Source organism: Lontra canadensis, unplaced genomic scaffold (genome assembly GCF_010015895.1).
Source record: "Lontra canadensis isolate GAN:19392208 unplaced genomic scaffold, GSC_riverotter_1.0 scaffold20, whole genome shotgun sequence".
Taxonomy (NCBI): domain Eukaryota; kingdom Metazoa; phylum Chordata; class Mammalia; order Carnivora; family Mustelidae; genus Lontra; species Lontra canadensis.
Genome location: NW_022631014.1, coordinates 22,670,304 through 22,677,781, shown reverse-complemented (window position 1 = coordinate 22,677,781; position 7,478 = coordinate 22,670,304).

Here is a 7,478-nt window from a genome sequence, read left to right as displayed (position 1 = left end):
CCCCCCCCCCCCACCGATTTGGGATCTCTTCTGATTTGGTTAAAGCATATTTTCCTGGGGTCTTTGCCACCCTTTTAGTATTTTACTTGCTCCTTCATATACTCTTATCTGGACAAAATGACAAGGCAGAAAAATTCACCACAAAAAAAAGAACAAGAGGTAGTACCAAAGGCTAGGGACCTAATCAATACAGACATTGGTAATATGTCAGATGTAGAGTTCAGAATGACAATTCTCAAGGTTCTATCCGGGCTCGAAAAAGGCATGGAAGATATCAGAGAAGCCCTCTCGGGAGATATAAAAGCCCTTTCTGGAGAAATAAAAGAACTAAAATCTAACCAAGTTGAAATAAAAAATGCTATTAATGAGGTGCAATAAAAAATGGAGTCTCTCACTGCTAGAATAAATGAGGCAGAAGAAAGAATAGGTCCACACCCCGTCACCTAATAGTAAAATTTACAAGTCTTAGTGACAAAGAGAAAATCCTGAAAGCAGCCCGGGAAAAGAAGTCTGTAACATACAATGGTAAAAACATTAGATTGGCAGCAGACTTATCCACAGAGACCTGGCAGGCCAGAAAGAGCTGGCATGATATATTCAGAGCACTAAATGAGAAAAACATGCAGCCAAGAATACTATATCCAGCTAGGCTATCATTGAAAATAGAAGGAGAGATTAAAAGCTTCCAGGACAAACAAAATTTTAAGAATTTGCAAACACCAAGCCAGCTCTACAGGAAATATTGAAAGGGGCCCTCTAAGCAAAGAGAGAGCCTAAAAGTAGTAGATCAGAAAGGAACAGAGACAATATACAGTAACAGTCACCTTACAGGCAATACAATGGCACTGAATTCATACCTCTCAATAGTTACCCTGAATGTAAATGGGCTAAATGCCCCAATCAAAAGACAAAGAGTATCAGAATGGATAAAAAACCAAAACCCATCTATATGTTGCCTACAAGAAACTCATTTTAAACCCGAAGACACCTCCAGATTTAAAGTGAGGGGGTGGAAAAGAATTTACCATGCTAATGGACATCAGAAGAAAGCAGGAGTGGCAATCTTTATATCAGATCAATTAAGATTTTAAGCCAGACTATAATAAGAGGCGAGGAAGGACACTATATCATACTCAAAGGATCTGTCCAACAAGAAGATCTAACAATTTTAAATATCTATGACCCTAACGTGGGAGCAGCCAACTATATAAACCAATTAATAACAAAATCAAAGAAACACATCAACAATAATACAATAATAGTAGGGGATTTTAACACTCCCCTCACTGAAATGGACAGATCATCCAAGCAAAAGATCAACAAGGAAATAAAGGCCTTAAATGACATACTGGACCAGATGGACATCACAGATATATTCAGAACATTTCATCCCAAAGCAACAGAATACACATTCTTCTCTACTGCACATGGGACATTCTCCAGAATAGATCACATCCTCGGTCCTAAATCAGGTCTCAACCAGTATCAAAAGATTGGGATCATTCCCTGCATATTTTCAGACCACAATGCTCTGAAGCTAGAACTCAATCACAAGAGGAAATTTGGAAAGAACCCAAATACATGGAGACTAAACAGCATCCTTCTAAAGAATGAATGGGTCAACCAGGAAATTAAAGAAGAATTGAAAAAAATTCATGGAAACAAATAATAATGAAAACACAACGGTTCAAAATCTGTGGGACACAACAAAGGCAGTCCTGAGAGGAAAATATATAGCGGTACAAGCCTTTCTCAAGAAACAAGAAAGGTCTCAGGTACACAACCTAACCCTACATCTAAAGGAGCTGGAGAAAGAACAAGAAAAAAATCCTAAACCCAGCAGGAGAAGAGAAATCATAAAGATCAGAGCAGAAATCAATGAAATAGAAACAAACAAACAAACAAACAAACAAAAAAAACCCTATAGAACAAATCAACAAAACTAGGACTGGTTCTTTGAAAGAATTAATAAGATTGATAAACCCCTGGCCAGACTTATCAAAAAGAAAAGAGAAAGGACCCAAATAAATAAAATCATGAATGAAAGAGGAGAGATCACAACTAACACCAAAGAAATACAGACAATTATAAGAACATACTATGAGCAACTCTACGCCAACAAATTTGACAATCTGGAAGAAATGGATGCATTCCTAGAGACATAGAAACTACCACAACTGAACCAGGAAGAAATAGAAAACCTGAACAAACCCATAACCAGTAAGGAGATTGAAACAGTCATCAAAAATCTCCAAACAGGGACGCCTGGGTGGCTCAGTTGGTTGGATGACTGCCTTCGGCTCGGATCGTGATCCTGGAGTCCCGGGATCGAGTCCTGCATCAGGCACCCGGCTCCACGGGGAGTCTGCTTCTCTCTCTGACCTTCTCCTCGCTCATGCTCTCTCTCACTGTCTCTCTCTCAAATAAATAAATAAAATCTTAAAAAAAAAAAAATCTCCAAACAAACAAAAGCCCAGGGCCAGACAGCTTCCCGGGGGACTTCTACCAAACATTTAAAGAACTAATTCCTATTCTCCTGAAACTGTTCCAAAAAACAGAAATGGAAGGAAAACTTCCAAATTCATTTTATGAGGCCAGTATCACCTTGATCCCAAAACCAGACAAGGATCCCATCAAAAAAGAGAACTACAGACCAATATCCTTGATGAACATAGATGCGAAAATTCTCACCAAAATACTAGCCAATAGGATTCAACAGTACATTAAAAGGATTATTCACCACGACCAAGTCGGATTTATTCCAGGGCTGCAAGGTTGATTCAACATCTGCAAATCAATCAATGTGATACAACACATTAATAAAAGAAAGAACAAGAACCACATGATACTCTCAATAGATGCTGTAAAAGCATTTGACAAAGTACAGCATCCCTTCCTGATCAAAACTCTTCAAAGTGTAGGGATAGAGGGCACATACCTCAATATTATCAAAGCCATCTATGAAAAACCCACAGCAAATATCATTCTCAATGGAGAAAAACTGAAAGCTTTTCCGCTAAGGTCAGGAACACGGCAGGGATGTCCATTATCACCACTGCTATTCAACATAGTACTAGAAGTCCTAGCCTCAGCAATCAGACAACAAAAGGAAATTAAAGGCATCCAAATCGGCAAAGAAGAAGTCAAACTATCACTCTTCGCAGATGATATGATACTATATGTGGAAAACCCAAAAGACTCCACTCCAAAACTGCTAGAACTTGTACAGGAATTCAGTAAAGTGTCAGGATATAAAATCAATGCACAGAAATCAGTTGCATTTCTCTACACCAACAACAAGACAGAAGAAAGAGAAATTAAGGAGTCAATCCCATTTACAATTGCCCCCAAATCAATAAGATACCTAGGAATAAACCTAACCAAAGAGGCTAAGAATCTATACTCAGGAAACTATAAAGTATTCATGAAAGAAATTGAGGAAGACACAAAGAAATGGAAAAATGTTCCATGCTCCTGGATTGGAAGAATAAATATTGTGAAAAAGTTTATGCTACCTAAAGCAATCTACACATTTAATGCAATTTCTATCAAAATACCATCCATTTTTTTTTTAAAGAAATGGAACAAATAATGCTAAAATTTATATGGAACCAGAAAAGACCTCGAATAGCCAAAGGAATATTGAAAAAGAAAGCCAGAGTTGGTGGCATCACAATTCCGGACTTCAAGCTCTATTACAAAGCTGTCATCATCAAGACAGCACGGTACTGGCACAAAAACAGACACATAGATCAATGGAACAGAATAGAGAGCCCAGAAATATTCCCTCAACTCTATGGTCAACTAATCTTCGACAAAGCAGGAAAGAATGTCCAATGGAAAAAAGACAGTCTCTTCAACAAATCATGTTGGTAAAATTGGACAGCCACATGCAGAAAAACGAAATTGGACCATTTCCTTACACCACACACGAAAATAGACTCAAAATGGATGAAGGACCTCAATGTGAGAAAGGAATCCATCAAAATCCTTGAGGAGAACACAGGCAGCAACCTCTTCGACCTCAGCCGCAGCAACATCTTCCTAGGAACATCGCCAAAGGCAAGGGAAGCAAGGGCAAAAATGAACTATTGGGATTTTATCAAGATCAAAAGCTTTTGCACAGCAAAGGAAACAGTCAACAAAACCAAAAGAGAACTGACAGAATGGGAGAAGATATTTGCAAACGACATATCAGATAAAGGGCTAGTGTCCAAAATCTATAAAGAATTTAGCAAACTCAACACCCAAAGAACAAATAATCCAATCAAGAAATTGGCAGAAGACATGAAGAGACATTTCTTTTTTTTTTTTTTAAAGATTTTATTTATTTATTTGACAGAGAGAGATCACAAGTAGGCAGAGAGGCAGGCAGAGAGAGAGAGGAGGAAGCAGGCTCCCCACCAAGGAGAGAGCCCGATGCGGGGCTCGATCCCAGGACCCCGGGATCATGACCTGAGCCGAAGGCAGAGGCTTTAACCCTCTGAGCCACCCAGGCACCCCATGAACAGACATTTCTGCAAAGAAGACATCCAGATGGCCAACAGACTCATGAAAAAGTGCTCCATATCACTCGGCATCAGGGAAATACAAATCAAAATCACAATGAGATACCACCTCACACCAGTCAGAATGGCTGAAATTAACAAGTCAGGAAATGACAGATGCTGGCGAGGATGCGGAGAAAGGGGAACCCTCCTATAACTGTTGGTGGGAATGCAAGCTGGTGCAACCACTCTGGAAAACCGCATGGAGGTTCCTCAAAATGTTGAAAATAGAACTACCCTATGACCCAGCAATTGCACTGCTGGGTATTTACCCTAAAGATACAAACGTAGTGATCTGAAGGGGCACGTGCACCCGAATGTTTATAGCAGCAATGTCTACAATAGCCAAACTATGGAAGGAACCTAGATTTCCATCAACAGATGAATGGATAAAGAAGATGTGGTATATATACTATGGAATACTATGGAATACTATGCAGCCATTAAAAGAAATGAAATCTTGCCATTTGCGATGACATGGATGGAACTAGAGGGTATCATGCTTAGCGAAATAAGTCAATCGGAAAAAGACAACTATCATATGATCTCCCTGATATGAGGAAGTGGAGATGCAACATGGGGAGCTAAGGGGGCAGGAGAAGAATAAATGAAACTAGATGGGATTGGGAGGGAGACAAACCATAAGTGACTCTTAATCTCACAAAACAAACTGAGGGTTGCTGGGGGGAGGGGGGTTGGGAGATGGGGGGTGGGGCTATGGACATTGGAGCGGGTATGTACTATGGTGAGTGCTGTGAAGTGTGTAAACCTGGCGATTCATAGACCTGTACCCCTGGGGATAAAAATATAGTATATGTTTATAAAAAATAAACAAAATTTAAAAAACAAAACAAAAAACCCCTCAATTTTGCCCTTATAGAGGTTATATTCTAGTGGGGAAGTCAGACAAAAATTCAATCAACAACAACAAAAATACTTGCTAGTTAGGATAAGTGTTTTGAAATAAATAAACAATGGCTGAGTTAGACATTAACAAGGGGAATCTACTTTAAATGCTATGATGGGAAGGAGACATTTCAACTTCTATATGAAGAAAGCAAGGGGGGAAGTATTCTAAGTCTTATGTGGAAAGATCTCAGTGAATTCGAAAAACTAAAATAAGACCAATGTGACTGGGCAGTAATAAATGAGCAACAAGTGGTAAAATATGAAATTGAAGAGATATGCAGAAATAGATCAAGCTACAGTAAGGAGTTTGGATTTTTTTTTTTATTAACATATAGTGTATTATTTGTGCCAGGGGTATAGGTCTGTGAATCATCAGGCTTACACACTTCACGGCACTCACCATAGCACATACCCTCCCCAATGTCCATCACCCAACCACCCTCTCCACAAACCCCCTTCCCCCAGCAACCCTCAGGGGGAGTTTGGATTTTAAGTTCCATCAGACAGGATCACCTTAATCTTCCATTGACCAATGCAATATAGTTAGGCACATCTATGTTCATTCTCCATCTTCCTCAACAAATGATTTATCTTATATCTTTCTGATAGTTAATCCCTCCCTTTGACCCTCCCAGTTCTGGTTACCCTTTCCTCTCCACTTTTCACATGCTTTACTCCTCAGGCTCTTCTGAATGTTCATTCGCTCTCCAGTACCTCAGTTTTGTCAACCAACCTTACAAGATACTCTATCATCTTCTGCCTTAAAAATATTCCTAATCTGGGCGCCTGGGTGGCTCAGTGGGTTAAAGCCTCTGCCTTTGGCTCAGGTCATGATCCCAGGGTCCTGGGATCCAGCCCCACATCGAGCCCCTCTCTGCTCGGCAGGGAACTTGCTTCCCTTCCTCTCTCTGCCTGCCTCTCTGCCTATTTGTGATCTCTGTCAAATAAATAAGTAAAATCTTAAAAAAAAAATCCTAATCTGATTCTATCTCTCCTAATCTATAGCTTCTTCTTCTTTTTTTTTTTTAAAGATTTTCTTTATTTATTTGAGAGAGAGACAGTGAGAGAGAGCATGAGCAAGGAGAAGGTCAGAGGGAGAAGCAGACTCCCCATGGAGCTAGGAGCCCGATGCAGGACTCGATCCCGGGACTCCGGGATCATGACCTGAGCAGAAGGCAGTCGTCCAACCAACTAAGCCACCCAGGCTTCCCTATAGCTTCTTCTTTTTTTAAGATTTTATTATTTAATTGAGAGAGAGAGAGAGAGAGAGAGAGATAGCCACAGAGAGTTTGAGCAGGGAGGAGAGGGAGAAGCAGCTCCTTGCTGAGCAGGGAGCCCTACGCAGGTCTCGATCCCAATCAAGACCTGAGCCAAAGGCAGATGCCTAACCGGGTGAGCCACCTAGGCATCCCTAATTGATAGCTTCTGATCTATTTCTGTTTGTCTTCCTTTATATTCCCAGGGGTTTAAAAATAATTTGTATGCTGATGGCCTATTCCCAAACAAGACCTTCTCTGAAGCTCTAATCCCATAAACCCAACTATCAATTTATTGACTCCACTGGAGTCAATGGCTGGATACAAACACTCCCCACCCCCTGCCCCCATCAGTGGATGATACATCAGTTCTTCTATCAGTAAATGATTCTACTTACCACTCAGAAGATCAGGCATCCAAACCAGGAGCCTCCTTGATCTCTCCCTCCCTTCTCTTGACCTTCCTATCCTGATTATCAGTAAATTCTTCAATTTTTATTTTTATTTTATTTTATTTTTTTTTTTAAAGATTTTATTTATTTATTTGACAGAGAGATCACAAGTAGATGGAGAGGCAGGCAGAGAGAGAGAGAGAGAGAGAGAGGGAAGCAGGCTCCCTGCTGAGCAGAGAGCCCGACGCGGGACTCGATCCCAGGACCCCGAGATCATGACCCGAGCCGAAGGCAGCGGCTTAACCCACTGAGCCACCCAGGCGCCCCAATTCTTCAATTTTTAACTCAAAAACACATCAACTTAGCTCACTCCC